The following is an 18,822-nucleotide window of genomic DNA, read 5'->3' on the forward strand; positions in this document are numbered from 1 at the left end:
TGAAAGTAATTTCAAGGGTTCCTCTGTGTTAGAAAGGTTGAGAAGAGCTATTCTAGAGAGACAAGAAACTGTAGTACCACCTGCTGGTCACATACAGTATTCCAGGGCAAAACTTTTAAATAGCCTGTACTGGGTTGCACTTTTGCTTTTGATTGAGCTATAGGAAGTGAGGACTGATGTCAAGTAGCAGTGGCAGCTGGTGAAGTTTTGGGATGGGGGTGCCAGACCTCACCCTTCCTTTTTGACCCACCCCACTTCTCTTAAGCCACACCCCTTATAGAATCCACCCACACCATCCCCTGTATTTCACTTGCTTCCACCCATAGTGTCAGGAGTATACAGTTTAGCATCACATGACAGAGTATACAGCTCAGCATCACAGATCAGGACATAAAGGGCGCATTACAGATAGGGTATATAGATCAGCTTTACAGATAGGTGTATATAGGTCAGCATGCAATGTGGGGTAAAGAGTACCTTTTGACACTTGCATCTCTGGGCTAGACATGCAGACAATCCTGCAAAGCTATAACATCACTGCAAAAAAAACAAAAAACAATGGGTGCATGAACCCTCACAGTACAGGGAGATCGCACCCATTGAGTAATCAGGGGCATGCGCCTGCATGAGCAAATGGGAATACACAATGGCACAAGGGGGGGTGCTGTCAGTGAGGGGAGGTCACCTGGTTACCAAACGGGACAGTGGTAGACTTAACGTTTTTTATTAATAAGTGCTCTTATTAATAAAACTCTCTCTGGAGTAGGTGCAATCATGCAATGCTCTATTACTACCAATAAAACACCAATCAAAGTATGGTTGCCACAGGTGGGTGGCCTGGGAATTGTGTCCACAAGAGCCCTTGAGCACTTATTGATAAAAAAGTCAAGTCACTGACCCGTTTGGTTAACCAGGCGCCCCTCCCTATAGAAAGCGGCTCTGACAGTAACCCCCGCCGGTGGGACTGGCAGCTCTGACACCACAGACTCCCCACAAGGCTTGCAGCACTGATGACAAGATCCCTCCGCGGGAGGTCCGACACTTACTGGGCTGTGGATCGGGCTGTGGATTAGACTGCGAATCCTCCTGTGTTTGCACTCTCCTCCATAGTGCGGACACGGGGCCAGGAGAAACTGGGAATGACGATGCGCCTCCGGGAAAGCACTGCCCATGTCTTACAGCGGTGCCAATAGTAATCCCCACAACTAGGACAATGACTGTAGGGTGGGAGTGTTGTGGCCTACAGCATTGCGCCACAAGCACTCACAAAACCTGGCAAATGAAGCGTGTCGCTTGCAATCACATGATTTCATAGACGACACGCTACCCATAGTGCACTGTGTCCGGCGCCTAACACAGAGCACTTAAAGGACCTTTTTTTTTCTTGTGACCAGCTTTGGGGGGGGCGGTGCCTGTGCGCCCCCCATGGACAGGCCGCCACTGTTGAGTAGTTAAAATGAAAGGGAGGCTTTGCAATTTAAATATTTATAACCCCTTTAAATGCACACATTCTTTAGCAACATAGCGCTGAATAAAATAAGTTAGGGAAAGTAAATCACGTACTTAAAGTGTATTTAAACCAAAAACATAAATGTAATGTAGCTTACCAGTAGTTAGATGTGCTGGCTTTTTTAAGGTTCTCTCTCACTGTACTGTATGTATAGAAGAGCAGAGTTGTCATCCTAAAATAGGAAGTGTTAGGACTACAGAACACCCCATTTTTCACTCCAGAAACATGGAGGAGGTGTTATGTAGTCTACAGAGAGATATGTGAACAATGTTAAATTACATCACTCAGCAGAGGCAGAGTGTACAGAAAGTTATCAGCATACTAGATTTCTGACAGGACCAACTTTTTTATGTACAAATAGATTCAACAAAATGCTTCCAATGCTGAACAAACCAAAATGGAGCAAGAGAGAAGAGAAATTTAATTATTTCAGTGAATGAAATAAAAAAACGGTATTTTGTGCTGAATTATTTCTGTCTCTTCAGATTTAGCAAGCTGCAATACAGTTGTTAACTTGAGAAAGTAAATGTGGAATATAGTTCTTTCCAGAGGTAACTTTAACAGTTCACAGTGTTCATAATGATCAGACAATTCCTAGATCAATTTCAGAATCCCAGACGTCTACAGACTCTCTTCAGTATGAAGTCAATAGAGGAGTTAAGCAGAATAGCCTATGACACTTGTTCTCTGTTTCTACACTTGAGTCAAGTGTTCTTCTTCTAATGAATGGTAATTTGTGTCTGGCCACATCCCCTACTCCTAATTAGTGTGCCCCTTAACCTGCAAGTGTCATGCTTCACATTCAAAATTATTTATCCTTTCTTATTAGCTCTTTTTTTTTTTTTTTTTTTGATCAGTCTAAGCAGTAGCTGAGAAATAGATTTCACTGATTGAGAACTGAGTTTTTTGAAAGGATCATATCATAATAAGAATAATAATGAAACTATGGCCCAAGTGCTGTGGGATCCAGCTTCACAGTTGTATTGTGATATGGACCACCACCCCTAAATATAATGTCATGACATAGCCAAACTATGCCAATATAATATTGTAGATGCCTGTAGGTAATGTGCACTATGACCCACATGGGGAATGTGTTCCAAGATTGCTCTCTTTTGGGATGAAATAATGAAGCTGTATGAAAAGTTGTAGGAGACAAATTTCCAAATATGCTTTAAATTATTGTCCTCTCTATGCTCCCCAGTACTTACAAACAAATCAAAAAAAGCTTGATAAGACACTTTCTGGCAGCTGTGTGGTCTGTAATTGCTAGACACTGGCGGAACCCTGAACCCCCTTCCTTGGCTGAATGGGCATGCAAAGTGGACAAAATTGACCACATGGAACATATGATTGCCTGGGAAAAAATAAGATGGAGTCATATAAGCTCATGTGGACTGTATGGTCCCACCTCCGCTATTCATACATAGTTACATAGTTACATAGTAGGTGAGGTCGAAAAAAGACACAAGTCCATCAAGTCCAACCTATGTGTGATTATGTGTCAGTATTACATTATATATCCCTGTATGTTGCGGTCCTTCAGGTGCTTATCTAATAGTTTCTTGAAGCTATCGATGCTCCCCGCTGAGACCACCGCCTGTGGAAGGGAATTCCACATCCTTGCCGCTCTTACAGTAAAGAACCCTCTACGTAGTTTAACGTTAAACCGCTTTTCTTCTAATTTTAATGAGTAGTCACGAGTCTTGTTAAACTCTCTTCTGCGAAAAAGTTTTATTTATATTGTAGGGTCACCAGTACGGTATTTGTATATTGAAATCATATCCCCTCTCAAGCGTCTCTTCTCCAGAGAGAATAAGTTCAGTGCTCGCAACCTTTCCTCATAACTAAGATCCTCCAGACCCTTTATTAGCTTTGTTGCCCTTCTTTGTACTCGCTCCATTTCCAGTACATCCTTTCTGAGGACTGGTGCCCAGAACTGGACAGTGTACTCTAGGTGAGGCCGGACCAGAGTCTTGTAGAGCGGGAGAATTATCATTTTATCTCTGGAGTTGATCCCCCTTTTTAATGCATGCCAATATTCTGTTTGCTTTGTTAGCAGAAGCTTGGCATTGCATGCCATTGCTGAGCCTATCATCTACTAGGACCCCCAGGTCCTTTTCCATCCTAGATTCCCCCAGATGTTCTCCCCCCAGTGTATAGATTGCATTCATATTTTTGCCACCCAAATGCATTATTTTACATTTTTCTACATTGAACCTCATTTGCCATGTAGTTGCCCACCCCATTAATTTGTTCAGATCTTTTTGCAAGGTTTCCACATCCTGCGGAGAAGTTATTGCCCTTCTTAGCTTAGTATCGTCTGCAAATACAGAGATTGATCTGTTTATCCCATCCTCCAGGTCGTTTATGAACAAATTAAATAGGATTGGTCCCAGCACAGAACCCTGGGGGACCCAACTACCCACCCCTGACCATTCTGAGTACTCCCCATTTATCACCACCCTCTGAACTCGCCCTTGTAGCCAGTTTTCAATCCATGTACTCACCCTATGGTCCATGCCAACGGACCTTATTTTGTACAGTAAACGTTTATGGGGAACTGTGTCAAATGCTTTTGCAAAATCCAGATACACCACGTCTACAGGCCTTTCTTTATCTAGATGGTAACTCACCTCCTCATAGAAGGTTAGTAGATTGGTTTGGCAAGAACGATTCTTCATGAATCCATGCTGATTACTGCTAATGATATCATTCTTATTACTAAAATCTTGTATATAGTCCCTTATCATTCCCTCCAAGAGTTTACATTCATCTGACTGCAACTCCTTTCTGTCCTAAACTTAGGCTACAGAGACAATCTCTGAGCCCCAAAGAATGGATAGCTACACCCCCAACGGTTTTTTCTTTTTTTTTTCTATTTATCTTCTTTCTTTTCGTTTCCCTCCTTATCTTTTCATTGTATTTATGCCTATTGTAATGGTTCCCATATGGTTTCACTGCCTACACCATTAGTCAAGCAGACCTCTTGCCTTCTAGTGTATGATTTATGGTTGTTAGCAGTCCTCAAGTGATACTAGATATGTCGAATTTTTTGGCATCCTATGATTGTCAGTAACTGCCACACCATGATGTGCCAATCTCTTTATATCCTGTTTTTCATGTGTATGAGGATTTTGTACTTGCACTCGGTCTGACTTCTGACACATTTTTGTGAGCCTTGTATTGCACTCGATAGCTGTGTATGCCAAGTTTTGTTTTACGCTTGCTGGGCTTTTTGTAGTACAATTTTGTAAACTTTAAAGTGGAAGTAAACTGCCTTGGCTGATACTGTATCTACCAATAGGTAAGCCTATAATAAGTCTTACCTATAGGTACAGTAAATATCTTCGTGTAACGTTTAGGAGATCATTTCTTGTGAATGGGCCGGCACATGCACTATGTAGGAATGGTAATAGCAGTGGGAGTGATGTCATCGCGGCACGGCCAATCAGACAGCCGGAGTATGTGAACCCGGAAGAGTTCGCCGTGTCAGTGATGAAAGCTTGTCACTGGAGGGCTTCGTTTTAGAGCTTCTCTGGATACATCACATAAGCCTGAAGTGACCCCCAGACTGCAAAGTTGGGGGTCATCACCGTTTGGTGAGTGAGGACACATGTGGGGGTGGTGTTTCTGCACCTGAAAAGTCCTGGAGTGTCTGTGGTCTATTGCACTTCAAAAGTTTTTTTCCCATTGCGGATCAGAACATTCAGCACATTTATTTGGACTTTATTTACATGTTTTTTACTTTGTATATTTACATCTGCACTCATCTACACTTGGTCACACATGTTTAATAACATTTGCACGCGCCACATTTCCATAATTTTACATTTCTAGTGAGTAGCACTTTGTGTGTGGCAGCTGCTTTAGTTTTTTTTCATTGTTTTTTCACCATTCAGCATGAGTTTACATTTTATATTATTCAGTATGCGGTGCATATTAGCACATTATAACTTTACCTTACAGTAGGGATGAGCTGAACCCCTCTCCCCCACCCCTGGTTCAATTTGCACCAGAACTTGCGAACAGACAAAAAATTTGTGCAAACACCGTTAAAGTCTATGGGACACGAACATGAAAAATCGTCATTTTAAAGGCTTATATGCAAGTTATTGCCATAAAAAGTGTGTGAGGACCTGGGTCCTGCCCCAAGTGACATGTATCAATGCAAAAAAAGTTTTTAAAACGGCCATTTTTTCAGGAGCAGTGATTTTAAGAATGCCTAAAGTGAAACAAAAATGAAATATTCCTTTACCCAGTTGACATCCGCGCTATAGCCGAAGGACGGCTACAGCGCGGACCTGAATTCCCGGGAGGCCGTCATATGACAGCCTCCCCTGTGCACACGCCCTGTGGAGCGCGCTGTGATCACCAAATCACTGAGACTCGGGTGATCACCGATCCAAGTAAGGGGCCGGTCACGGCCCCTTATCATCTGATCAACTGTCAGCCAATGACAGCTGATCACATGATCAAAACAAAAGCTCTGTGATCGTTTTTTTTTATCCTCACGCTGACAGTGCGAGGAGAAAAAAAAGAACCGATCACCAGCTCATCAGCAAGGGACATCGGTCCCGAAGAGGAAGAGGCAATAATGCCTCATATGTGCCACCAATACCCCCTGCCAGTGCCACCTGCCATTGCCACCTGACAGTGCTCACAGTGCCCACCAGTGCCACCTATCAATGCTCATGAGTGCCACCTATCAATGCCTACAAGTGCCACCTATCAATGCCCACAAGTGCCACCTATCAATGCCCACCAGTGGTGTCAATCAGTGCCACCTAGCAGTGCTGCCTATCAGTGTAACAGATCAGTGCCCATTATTGCCACCCATCAGTGCCCATCACTGCCACCCATCAGTGCCCATCACTGCCACCTATTGGTGCCCATCAGTGCCGTCTCATCAGCTTACATCAATGAAGGAGAAAAATTACCTTTTTTAAACATTTTATAACAAAATATTAAAATTTTTTTTTTTTTTTTAATTCTGACTTTTTTCATTTTTTTAACAAAAAATAAAAACTGCAAAGGTGATCAAATACCTCCAAAAGAAAGCTCTATTTGTGGGAAAAAAATGATAAAAATTTAATTTGGGTACAGTGTTGTATGACCGCGCAATTGTCATTCAAAGTGCATCAGCACTGAAAGCTGAAAATTGGTCTGGATAGGAGGTGGGTTTAAGTGCCCACTAAGCAAGTGGTTAAATATCATGCCTGAGGGGTGTCCTTAGTCTGCCTGTAAAGTAGCACATTTTTCCCATGTTTAGAAAAGTACAGCAGCAAAATTATTATTCTAAAGGAAAAAATGTTATTTAAAATTGCTCATGGCTATAATGTATTGCCATATCCCAACAATATACATAAAAATCATTAAAAAAAACAGTGTGGGTCCCCCCCCCCCAGTCCATACCAGGCCCTTTCAGTCTGGTATGGATATTAAGGTGAACTCCACTGCAATTTTTTTTTTTAAATGGCGTTTTTTTCCTAATTCTGTCATAGGGCTCCCCTTACCCAACTCAATACACTATATTATATATTGTACACTGCACTATATACCCTGCACTGTATTATATATACTACACTGAGTGCACTATACTGTATGCCACACAAATTCAATTTAAGACTCTTAATAGAGTAATAGGAAATAGCACACCCACACACAATTAAAATTATTTTTATATCGTATTTATATCGTATTTGGTCACTAACAAATTATAATTTTATTCCCTGTGATAATATTTGGTTATAGATTGCATTATAGATGTGTCTGCTGAATATCATAAAACACTTCAGAACACCCCTCACTCCATTTGACTGGTTGTGTTATGTCTACAAATGTCCTCTTCAGTAACCAGCTCGAGAGCTCTTATTTGCTGTCAGAACTATTAAGGAAAACTGACTCAGCTCCATTCACAGATTTGCCACAATTCTGCCCACGATTTGAAACGCCGATGTGTCAATGACAAATCGCAGGACTCGCATTTGAGATACCGTTCATTTGAATGACACCTAAAATCACAGTGTGGGTCTGTCGTGATTGTCGCATGATAAATCGTACTGCAATTGCGGCAACCCACATTGCGGGAAACATGTTGACCAAAAGAAGTTCAGGAGCTACTTTTGGGGCGACATGCTTCCCACGATGCTGATCCCCGCTAAACAGGCGGATGACAGGTCTGTCTCTGCTTACTGTGCAGGGATGGACCTGTCAGAGCCCCGCTGTTCTCTATGGCGATATCGCATAAAAACAGACAACCTGTCTGTTTTCATCCGATCTGTTGGACAGATGGCGAACGTATCACCATCTGTCTGTTTTGAGCGGATTGGAAGGCAGGTGGGTGTCAGCGGACACATCTCCACTGATATCCGCCTGCCCATAGAAGTCAATGGGTGGCCCACTCAGGTCTGCCTGAAAAGCAGACATGCGGATCCGAGCGGGCCGATCGTGTGAAAGGGGCCTAATGCCCCGTACACACGGTCGGATTTTCTGATGGAAAGTGTCCGATCGGAGCGTGTTGTCAGAAATTCCGACCGTGTGTAGGCTCCATCGGACATTTTCCATCGGATTTTCCGACACACAAAGTTGGAGAGCAGGAGATAAAATTTTCCGACAACAAAATCCGTTGTCGGAAATTCCGATCGTGTGTACACAAATCCGACGGACAAAGTGCCACGCATGCTCAAAATAAATAAAGAGATGAAAGCTATTGGCCACTGCCCCATTTATAGTCCCGACGTACGTGTTTTACGTCACCGCGTTTAAAACGATCGGATTTTCCGACAACTTTGTGTGACCGTGTGTATGCAAGACAAGTTTGAGCCAACATCCGTCGGAAAAAATCCTAGGATTTTGTTGTCGGAATGTCCGAACAAAGTCCGACCGTGTGTACGGGGCATAAGTGTTATTTATTTTGAATCCGTTTTATTTTACTGTTGCTCATTGTGTGTTTCACGGTGTTAATATTTTCTTGCATAGTTTTTGTTTCTTTTTATTAAAAGGATATTTTAGAAATCGTGAAGTTGAATCTCTGAATGCTCTATCAGTGATCAGTGCTAAAAAAAAAATGCACTGTACTAAAGACACTGGCAAGGTAGGGGTTAACATCAGGAGCCATCAAAGGGTTAAATGTGTTCCCTGGGAGTGTTTTCCAACTGTGTGGGGCATGGAAGTACTGTGGGAAAGACAGAGATAGGTGTTACTGCTTAGCAGAAACACAAGATCTTTGTCTTCCCCTCTCAAAGATTGGCAATCTGCCTGTCTGCCTACACAGTCTGCCTACACAGGCAGACCGCTGTTCTGTCGATCTCCGGAATGATCGGTGAGTCACGGCGGACATCGGACCCGCTGATAGGCTCCCGCCAATCACAGCGGGAGCAGGTCGCCGGTGGAGCGCATGTGTGTCCCAGACCTGCAGGTGTCACATCAAGTATGTGATCTGGCACAGAGCGGCCACCCTGCCGCAGTATGTCTGCGTGGGGCGGTCGCTAAGCGGTTAACCATGTGGTGCTGGCTACTGTTTGTGAGTGCAAAGGGTTAATTATGAAGTTAACCTGCCCCAGTTATGATCACTTTCAGTCTGATGGTGCTTAGGGCTCATTCACACCTTGCCACTGTGTACCATCCCTCTGTAAAGCGCTCCACAGTGAACAGCTTTTCAGAGGGTGGTAGAACAGCATTTGCGATACTGTTGCCTCCTGAAGGCTTTTTCTTTTGGACAGCTGAACAGGAATTTTCTGTATAAATACTGTGCCACACTTTAATGTTTTGCGTTTGGCAGTGGTACTGCCCACCAAACATAACATGGGGCATCATTTTTGACCCAAAGCGGCGGCATATTATCTTTAGCTGCACAGTCGGGGAGATTGAGATGGGGGTGGTAAAACCATGGTTTAACTGCCTGCTCTGCTGCCCCCTGACTGCCTGTGTGAACAAGGTATTTGATTGTTGCCCAGCTTCTACACCTTCTAAATTTGAAACGCTCATCAGAATTTTAATACACCACTGAGCTGAGTTGTCAGCTAAGCATTTGCTAATTTTGTTTTACTGTAGATAGTTTGTCTGTAGTCAGTTTAAACTCTTGACTCTGTGAATTCTATTTCTTGTTGTAGTGCAGTATAAGCCTAAAATTTGATAGGAAAATAAATTGCCATCACACCAGGTAGTTTAGTACAAGTTGCCTGCATTATTATCACTGATCCAGATAGCATGGTCAATCAATAATAATTAAATATCAAGGACTGTTTCATAAATGTTACCAAACTATTCCTTTTTCCATGCCCTTTCCACAAAGATTCACCCCTTTTTTATGACATTTCATAACATAGCTGTTATCTAATTTATAGTCCATAAGGCAATAGCAGTATGTCAACCTATACTGATTATAAATATGCTTCTGGGATTTGTTAAGCCTTGTTAACCCTATTATGCCCAGGGGACAGTGAAGCCCAGAGACCTAGACCAACATTAAGCAGTATGCATTGGTTAACGGGACTAATTTGCCTTCCTACATCATGTTTACATTGTTATTTAAGGTCAATAGAGCTTTCAGTTATTACACAGTTTTAATAATAATCCCTGCCTTTATTTTTATTTTTTTTTATAGGCTGACAAATAGACAAAAATGTTAATTCTTAGTTATTTTAAACTTTTATTTCAAAATTCTTTACTAAAATGTTAGAACGTTTTACATTTATTCAATCATTTTACATACTGTAATGCTCATTGACAGCTACAATTCGCAGGTTTGTTTGTAAATATACCTTATGTGACCACCATGGTTGGATGTCTTTGTGTTTAGTAGACTAGGAACTACCCTGATTGGTTCCTGACTTTTAATATGGGACCTGTAAGACCAGGGTTTTCAGAACTAGGAGCGCGCACAGGTTTGTATTGCTGGTTCTAAAATGGAACCTTATCTAACATTCTCTAAATGTGAGGAACTATGGATGAAAATTGTAGTAAACAAATTTTGGTCATAAAAAGGTTAAATTGCATATAATTACAAATATTTATATCACTTCTACATCCAGACATTGTTTTCCATTATAAACAGTAGAAATAGCCGGCAACACTGAACTCCTTGAAGTGTAGTTTGTTGGTACATCAGACTGACAGTAAAACAATAGCGCTGACGTGTTTCTGCAGAAGCCTTAGTCATAGCTAATTTAGAACAGTTATGGCAAGATATATATACCTATGGTCCACCTTTGGACAATTAACATATTTAAAGCGGAAGTAAACCCATCCATTTAACAGTTTCAAAAAACAGTTACATTTCCGGCACATGCTGGGAATGTAACACTCCCATTGGTTGTGCTCTCAACCAAACTGTCAAACCATCCAATGGCTGGCGTCATAACTAATCACATGTGCAGCATCATGGCAGTTGTAGATCAAACAGAGGCCAAGATAGCAGCTTCCTTGGCTTAAAACGATAGGGGGGTTTACTTCCACTTTAACCAGTTCCCAACCAGTACACATCTATTTATGGGGGCAGAATGGCACCCTTGCCCAAAACCCCGTTCACGTACGGTATTTCCTTTAATATTTTCCAGAGGGCGCGCGTGTGCCGCCGGAGGAGCGCATGCCTGCTGCACGGCGGTGGACCCAAAGCATGTGGCCGACGTTCGTGATCGCCGCTAGCCAGCACAAGCGCCAGCACAGGGATTTGTGTGTGTAAACACACAAATCCCTGTGCTGTCAGAGGAGAGGAGACATGTCGTTTGTTCCTGGTAAGTAGGAACAGCGATATGTCTCCTCTCCTACTCAGTCCTATCCCCAATACAGTTAGAATACACTGAGGGAACACACAGTTAACCCCTTGATCACCCCCTAGTGTTAACCCCTTTCCCACCAGTGACATTTACACAGTAATCAGGGCATTTTTATAGCACTGATCGCTGTATAAATATCAATGGTCCCAAAAATGTGTCAAGATCTGTCCGTCGCAATGTCGCAGTACTGCTAAAAATCGCAGATCACCGCCATTACTAGTAAAATAAAAAAGAATGGCATACAAATGCCATAAATCTTTCCCATAGTTTGTAGACACTATAACTTTTGCGCAAACCAATCAATATACTCTTATTTCAATTTTTAACCAAAAATATATAGATGAATATATATTGGCCTAAACTGATGAAGAAATTTGTTTTTTAAAAACATTTTTTGTGATATTTATTATAGCAAAAAGTGAAAAATATTGTTTTGTCGCTCTTTTTTTGTTTATAGCGCAAAAAATAAAAACCACAGACATGATCAAATACCACCAAGAGAAAGCTCTATTTGTGGGAAAAGAAGGATGCAAATATTGTTTGGGTACAACATTGCATGACCGCGCAATTACCAGTTAAAACGACGCAGTGCCAAATTGTAAAAAGTGCTCTGGTCAGGAAGGGGATAAAACCTTCCGGGGCTGAAGTGGTTAATTGATACCACAAATCATTTTGGTGGTGATTGCACTTGTGCCAAAAAAGCAGAGCATGGATCAGGGCCAAAAATTATTTAAAGATTTAGCAAAAATAAGAAAAAGGTGTGGAAGAGAATGATAAAAAAAATAATAATTATCTGCACAAAGTATCAAAGCTTAGTCTCTTAAAAGAAAAAATAGAAAAGAAAAATTACTAATCATATGTACAATATCTAGTAATAATGACACAGTAATGTAAGGGCATGGGTAGATGGCAAAACTACTCTTAGAAAATTAAATCAAATATAAGAATTAGACTGGAAGTAGCAAGAGGAAGAGATGATAGCAGGCACAGAAAAAACTCACTAGGAACTGGAAGGCAAATGCAAAACCAAGTATAGTGGATGATGTTATTTGAGGAAAAGATCCAAGTCCCATCTGTGGTTCATGCCTGTAGCCATACGTGTCCCCAACAAAAAAATCCACTTGACTTCCTGTTCCATGAGTTTTCTTTGCATGTCTGTTTTCCATTATATTGTGCTTTCAATTAAAATGTACACATACCATTGACTGTCACAAATCAAGTGATTGTTTACTTTTATGACAGCTTTGATTTTGGTTTATGTTCCTCCTATCGGCTTTGTTTAGCCAGGATGTACCTTCTCCTGTCTATGATCGGTCTGTGATGTGTTTTTACACACTTTGTAACAGCTGTACTATTTTGATCTGTCCTGCTGTCCTTCCATAACTAATTTGTAAACCTTTAATATAAAAAAAATATTTAAACATATCCAATTGTTTTCTACTACAGTAGGTTAGGTTGTGGCTGGACAGTGTTCTCCTTTAATGCATTACTGACTTACTACACATCCTATGTAACCTTATTTGCCCAATGCTATAGGCTTCAGTGGTGTTGTCAGTGTATATTGTGAGTTGTGGTTTATATTAATTTGTGTCTAGACGTCTGCGGAGGTGTCTCAGTCCATAGTAAGGAGAAAAGAAGAAAAGTCAGTCACTTCATATTAGTGTTAAGTGTTTCACTTAAACCAATTGAAATGTTCAGAGCTATGATAGTCCTGCATTAAACGAGGGGATTAAAAGTGAATTTGGCACTAATGTAAGATCAATGGAGCAGATCTGCTAGAGGATACTCTCTTCCACCAATCTGTGGATCGCTGTCGTAAATACACAGTGATTGCATGTGTTGGGGATTCCCATAATCTACATATATATATATATATATATATACACACACACACACACAGATACACAACACACACACACACATATATATATATATATATATATATATATATATATATATATATATATATATATATATATATAGTATCTCACAAAAGTGAGTACACCCTTCACATTTTTGTAAATATTTTAGTATCTTTTCATGTGACATCACTGGAGAAATGACACTTTGCTACAATGTAAAGTAGTGAGTGTACAGCTTGTATAACAGTGTAAATTTGATGTCTACTCAAAATAACTCAACACAGCCATTAATGTCTAAATCGCTGGCAACAAAAGTGAGTTCACCTCCCTAAGTGAAAATGTCCAAATTGGACCCAAAGTGTCAATATTTTGTGTGGCCACCATTATTTTCCAGCACTGCCTTAACCCTCTTGGGCATGGAGTTCACCAGAGCTTAACAGGTTGCCACTGGAGTCCTCTTCCACTCCTCCATGACGGCATCACAGAGCTGGTGGATGTTATGCCGTGTACACACGAGCGGAATGTCCGACATAAAAAGTCTGACGGGAGCTTTTTATCGTATATTCCGATCGCGTGTATGCACCATCTGACTTTTTACGTCGAAAATTCTGATGGACCTAGAAAGAGAACATGTTCTAAATTTTTCAGACGGAACCAATTCCTATCGGGAAAACCACTCGTCTGTATGGTGTTCTGACCTACCTAAAACGACGCATGCTCTGAAGCAAGTACGAGACGGAAGCTATTGGCTACTGGCTATTGAACTTCCGTTTTCTAGTCCCGTCCTACATGTTGTACGCCACCGCGTTCTGGACGGTCGGAATTTGGTGTGACCATGTGTATGCAAGACAGCTTGAGCAGAACTCCGTCGGAACTCCGTCGGAAAAACCTTCAGAGTTTATTCTGATGGGAAAACCGTGTCGTGTGTACAGGGCATTAGAGACCTTGCGCTCCTCCACCTTTCATTTGAGGATGCCCCACAGATGCTCAATAGGGTTTAGGTCTGAAGACATGCTTGGCCAGTCCATCACCTATACCCTAAGCTTCTTTAGCAAGGCAGTGGTCGTCTTGGAGGTGTGTTTGAGGTTGTTATCATGTTGGAATACTGCCCTGCGGCCCAGTCTCCGAAGAGAGGGTAATCATGCTGTGCTTCAGTATGTCACAGTACATGTTGGCCTTCATGGTTCCCTGAATGAACTGTAGCTCCCCAGTGCTGGCAGCACTCATGCAGCCCCAGACCAAGACACTCCCACCACCATGCTTGATTGTAGGCAAGACACACTTGTATTTGTACTCCTCACCTGGTTGCCACCATTTGAACCAAATAAGTTTATCTTGGTCTCATCAGACCACAGGACATGGTTCCAGTGATTCACGTCCTCAGTTTTCTTGTCTTCAGCAAGCTGTTTGCGGGCTTTCTTGTGCATCATCTTCAGAAGAGGCTTCCTTCTGGGACGACAGCCATGCAGACCAATTTGATGCAACGTGCGGCGTATGATCTGAGCACTGACAAGCTGACCCCCCACCCCTTCAACCTCTGCAGCAATGCTGGCAGCACTCATACGTCTATTTCCCAAAGACAACCTCTGGATATGACGCTTAGCATATGCACTCAACTTATTTGATCAACGATGGCGAGGCCTGTTCTGGGTGGAACCTCTCCTGTTAAACCGCTGTATGGTCTTGGCCACTGTGCTGCAGCTCAGTTTCCGGGTCTTGGCAATCTTCTTATAGCCTAGGCCATCTTTATGTAGAGCAACTTTTTTTTTATAGATCCTCAGAGAGTTCTTTGCCATGAGGTGCCATGTTAAACTTCCAATGATCAGTATGAGAGAGTGAGAGTGATAACACCAAATTTAACACACCTGCTCCCCATTCACACCTGAGACCTTGTAACACTAACGAGTCACATGACACCGGGGAGGGAAAATGGCTAATTGGGCCCAATTTGGACATTTTCACTTAGAGGTGTACTCACTTTTGTTGCCAGCGGTTTAGACATTAATGGCTGTGTTGAGTTATTTTGAGGGGACAGCAAATTTACACTGTTATACAAGCTGTACACTCACTACTTTATATTGTAGCAAAGTGTCATTTCTTCAGTGTTGTCACATGAAAAGATATAAAACAAAATTTACAAAAATGTGAGGGGTGTACTCACTTTTGTGAGATACTGTATATACTGTATATATGGTTCGATATATACAGTAGTTCATATAAACTGTATATATATATATATATATATATATATATATATATATAATTAAAATTCCTTTGCATATGAATATTTTAACCACTTGCCCACCTGCGCACGCAAATATCCTGAGACAGGTCGGCTCTCCTGCGTACGTCGGTCCGTGCAAGGAAGATAGTGGGTGCGCACCCGCCGTGCACAGCGGAAGTGTGGTCGCTGGTCCCGTGGACTCCATGTCCACCGGCGACCCGCAATCGTGGTGAGGAGAGGCAGAGCAGGAAACTGCCTATGTAAACAAGGCGATTCCCCCGTTCTGCCAGATGACATGGCAGAGATCTACTGTTTTCAGTGATGGGGAACAGTGATCTCTGTCATGTTCCAGTAAGCCCATCCCCCTACAGTTAGAACACGCTGAGGGAACACACTTAACCGTTTGATCGCCCCCTAGTGTTAACTCAATCCCTGTCAGTGTCATTTTTACATTGATCAGTGCATTTTTATAGAACTGATCAATGTAATAATGTCACTAGTCCCCAAAAAGTGTCATTTGGGGTCAGATTTGTCTGCCGCAATGTCGCAGTCCCACTAAAAATCGCAGATAGCCACCATTACCAGTAGAAACAATTAAAAAAAATAAAAGTCCCTAAATCTATCCCATAGTTTGTAGACGAGATAACTTTTGCGCAAACCAGTCAATATACACCTATTGTGATTTTTTTTTTTACCAAAAATATGTAGAACAATATATATTGGCCTAAGCTGATGAACACATTTGTTTATATATATATTTTTTGGATATATATTATAGCAAAAAGTAAAATTTGTTATTTTTTTGTAATTGTTGGTTTTATTTTGTTTATAGCGCAAAAAGTTAAAACCACAGAGGTGATCAAATACCACCAAAAGAAAGCTGTGGGTAAAAAAGTAAGTAAATTTTGTTTGCGTACAACGTCGCACAACCCCACAATTGTCAGTTAAAGTGACGCAGTGCGGTATCGCAAAAAATGGCCTGGTCATTAAGGGAGCAAATCCTTCCGGGGCCGAAGTGGTTAAAGAACGTTTTAATTAGTTAACCAGTATAGGCTGCTGACATGTATACAGGGAGTGCTTGTCTTTTTTCTTAAGATTCCCAGCATGCTAGGCAGAAGGGGCTAATTCCATTGCAGAGAGCAGGCAAGTATGACGTGTTTATTATTACAAAAACAATAAAAATTACAAGTTTACAATCACTTTAACCACTTCAGCCCCGGAACATTTGGCTGCTGAATGACCAGGCCATTTTTTGCAATTCGGCACTGAGTCGCTTTAACTGACAATTGTGCGGTCGTGCGACGCTGCACCCAAACAAAATTGACGTCCTTTTTTTTCTCACAAATAGAGCTTTCTTTTGGTGGTATTTGATCACCTCTGTGGTTTTTATTTTTTGCGCTATAAACAAAAGAATAGCGACAATTTTGAAAAAAAAACACAATATTTTATACTTTTTTCTATAATAAATATCCCCATTTTTTTTTTTTAAAAAGCTATTTTTTTCTCAGTTTAGGCCGATATGTATTCTTCTACATATTTTTGGTAAAAAAAAATCGCAATAAGCGTATATTGACTGGTTTGCGCAAAAGTTATAGCGTCTACATTATAGGGGATAGATTTATAGCATTTTTATTATTATTATTTTTTTACTAGTAATGGCGGCGATCTGCGATTTTTATTGGGACTACAACATTATGGTGGACACACCGAACACTTTTGACACATTTTTGGAACCATTGGCATTTATACAGTGATCAGTGCTATTAAAATGCACTGATTCCTGTAAAAATGTCACTGGCAGAGAAGGGGTTAACACTAGGGGGCGATCAAGGGGTTAACTGTGTTCCCTGTGTGTGTTTCTAACTGTAGGGGGAGGGGACTGACTATAGGAGATGACAGATCGGGATTACTAGCTATTAGGAACTCACGATCTGTCTCTCCTCACAGAACAGAACAGGGATTTGTACGTTTACACACACACGTCCCTGTTCTGCCTCTCGTGTCCGCGACCAGTCGTGGCCGGCGGTCATCGCGACTGTTGGCCACGAGCATCGGCACTCCCGCAGTGCAGCAGGCGCATGCGCCTGCCTTTCGGGGGCGCGCGCGTGCCTGCTATCCCGCTTAAAGGACCCGACGTATAGCTACGATGGCTTGCGGGATGGTGCTGACCTGCCGCAGTATAATGACGGCGGCTGGTCAGCAAGCGGTTAAAGCAGAACTTCATTCCCTTAATCAACAGTTTTCAAAGTGATTTCTCGGCAAAATAAAGCATGGAGACATGGATGAATGGTTGAGTTTGCTTTGACTATTAAAAATGTCTTACCTCACAGATAGCCTTATGCCCTGTACACACGATCGGACATAATCGGACATTCCGACAACAAAATCCATGGATTTTTTCCAACGGATGTTGGTTCAAACTTGTCTTGCATACACACAGTCACACAAAGTTGTCGGAAAATCCGATCATTCTGAACGCGGTGACGTAAAACACGTACGTCGGGACTATAAACGGGGCAGTAGCCAATAGCTTTCGTCTCTTAATTAATTCTGAGCATGCGTGGTAATTTGTGCGTCGGATTTGTGTACACACGATCGGAATTTAAAAGATCGGATTTTGTTGTCGGAAAATTTTATAGCAAGCTCTCAAACTTTGTGTGTCGGAAATTCCAATGGAAAAAGTCCGATGGAGCCCACACTTGATCGGAACTTCCGACAACACAATCCAATAGCACTTTTTCCGTCGGAAAATCCAACCGTGTGTACAGGGCATTGGATGGCATCTAGGAAGATGGGACAAGGTACTACAGGCAATCAAAGTGGGACTTCCTCTTTATGTAGGGCTCTGTAGAATGTTCATCATGGGATGTTAGATAATGCCTGTCCATCCTTAGCCATGCACAGAAGTGATCTAATCCATCCATATAAATAAACAGCAGGTTGGATTTATTCTATTTCTTACTGCAGCCTCAAAATAAGATTGTATTTGGGTAACAAAATCCAGGAGAGCGGGAGCTAAGTAGGCATTATGCGGTAGCATACATTTAGGTCTACATGGTAAAATTTTAAGGATTAAGATTTCTTTACAAATAGACATGCTAGTATAGTAAAGCAACCATTCTGCTATGTAAATTCTTTAAAATCCAATCTCAGGTTTTTGCACAAATATGTGAACATTTGCATACATATATATTTGGAAGTGGGATCAGTAGCTCATTTATACCAAGATAAGACTTATTTAGGCTTACAGGCCATTTATTTGCTGTACTTTCAGCACCACGGACAGTGTACGACGTTCTGATTGACCGTATCTGTCTTTATATGAAATGACAAAACACCTGCTTTCCATGAAGTGACTCTGCAGACAGCATGGAATAAATAGGTCATTTCTGTAAGCCTTGGTTTTATTTGATAGATTCCTAGCAGCACAGCTTACACCGGTAAGCC

At 41.6% G+C, this 18,822-nt stretch overlaps 1 protein-coding gene across 2 annotated transcripts in view; it reads left to right on the plus strand.

The window, feature by feature from the left end:
* Positions 1–18,822, plus strand: part of OXR1 (oxidation resistance 1) — an 830,701-nt gene that overhangs the window by 227,558 nt on the left and 584,321 nt on the right. The window lies entirely within an intron of this gene.

Source organism: Aquarana catesbeiana, linkage group LG05, assembly GCF_042186555.1.
Source record: "Aquarana catesbeiana isolate 2022-GZ linkage group LG05, ASM4218655v1, whole genome shotgun sequence".
Classification (NCBI taxonomy): Eukaryota; Metazoa; Chordata; class Amphibia; order Anura; family Ranidae; genus Aquarana; species Aquarana catesbeiana.